Here is a 1838-nt window from a genome sequence, read left to right as displayed (position 1 = left end):
TTTTAAATATGATGGCTAAACGTTAACTTGCTCTGCAGGTGAACACTGTGATCCTTGCTGCTTCGGATTTCCCCGCCCTGCCCCGCTTACCCAGCACCCCCCGCCCCCCCGTTATACTCTGCCAGCTGCCAGCTCGGGCCGCCAAGGGTGGCCTGAAACATCGGTCCAATGTCCTCGCCCGTTCTCCTTGTCCCATCTCCTGGTCTCGGCCCTGTCCATTCTTTCCTCGCACGGCCCCTGAGCATTTCTCTGCACCAAGCACTGTTCCAGGCATTGAGGGTAGGCCAATAAAACGATGATCCACGCCCTCTTAGTAGACTCAAACAACATAAATAGCCAATTTTTGTTATGTAGACAAATGAGGTGTGTCTACATAACAGATCATCTACAAAAAGTAGAGTATCTGGTACATTAAATGGTCCTCGGGAGAAAAGGAGGGGCAGAGCGAGGGGGGGGGGGGAATCGGGCAGGCGCAGGTCCAGGGGGGTCTTGGTTCAGAGAGTGGCCAGGTAGACGTCACTGAGAAGGGATCGGGGACGCGGAAACTCGGAGGAGGTGAGCGAGGAGGCCACGCGGACACGCGGGGCTCGTCCAGGCCGGGAGGGAACCCAGAGCTGAGGCCCTAAGGCGCGGGGTGAACAGCAAGGAGCCCCACGCTGCAGAGCGCAGAGCCGAGGGGAGCGTCTTGGAGCCGACGGACCTCGGGCCACCTCGGGCCGTCAGCCCCGCTGACCTCACTGGCTGGGGCCGTGCCCTCTGCAGCTCTCCCGTTCCAGTCGCATCTGCATCCTTGGCTTCCCCGTGTGGCTGATTTCCGACACTTTCTCCAGGTTACGCCTCCTGCCAAGGTACCGTTTCTAACCTGATGGCTCACCGACATCTCACACTCGGTATGTACCAGATCCGCTTTCTCCCAAGCCAGTTTTTCCGGGTTCCATTAACGAAAATTCTATTTTTTTTTTTTTGGCCATTGTATTTTAAAATCTCATAATTATCATCATCCTCCTTGGCTAACCAGTGTCTAAGTGCTCTTAAATTTATCTCCGTAAAAGGAAGCTTCACGCGGGATCACACGTCCAAGGCAACCGTCATTTTGACTAGAGTTTGCCAAGTCACATTCAGACCTCTGTAAGATCATACAAGCCACTAAAACTCTGATTACCAGTGTTATCTCACGATGAGTCCAGCAAATCAGGAATTATTATTCTTATTATTTTTTAATCTTAGCGTCATTTAAGAGTTTATAATAAAGGGCGATTCCAAGGTGTCAACTAGACAAGGTCACCGTAGTTTAATAAAAACACACAGAACAATGGGTTGTGGGTGGCAAGGTCTTTATTTGGTGCCAGAACATTTGGATCCTGCTCTTTGCTGGGCCTTCCCTGGCATTCGTTTATCATCACTGAGGCTGCTTTGCAGCTCCTGCCTGGCACTATAATTCAGCAGTTTATCTCAGATCCCCTCAGAAAAGAATTCAAGGAATGAGTGAAATTCCCGGAAGTAACCCATCGACCTTCCAGCCCATTGAAAGACTGCACAGCTTGGAAGCCTGTGAAACTCACTGCCAGTTTCCACCGGCGCCGTCCAGTTTTCAAATGAGAAAGCCATCATCCACCGCCATCATGGGGTACAGGCTGCATTTACTTCTTTCCAGGGATCATTATTTTCCTGGCATTCTTTGGGACAAAATGAGGGGTGATGGCCTGTCCTGCCTGCCTCTCCAATCCTCGCTCTCCTTCCCTCCTTCTTTAACTCTGCCTCTCTCCCGAGAAGCCATTACACAGCCTGCCTTTAGACAGACAGAGACAGACACGGCTGAGACACGGCTGCTCCCTCTT

Source organism: Pteropus vampyrus, unplaced genomic scaffold (genome assembly GCF_000151845.1).
Source record: "Pteropus vampyrus isolate Shadow unplaced genomic scaffold, Pvam_2.0 Scaffold370, whole genome shotgun sequence".
Classification (NCBI taxonomy): Eukaryota; Metazoa; Chordata; class Mammalia; order Chiroptera; family Pteropodidae; genus Pteropus; species Pteropus vampyrus.
Note: the sequence above shows the minus strand (reverse complement) of the source record.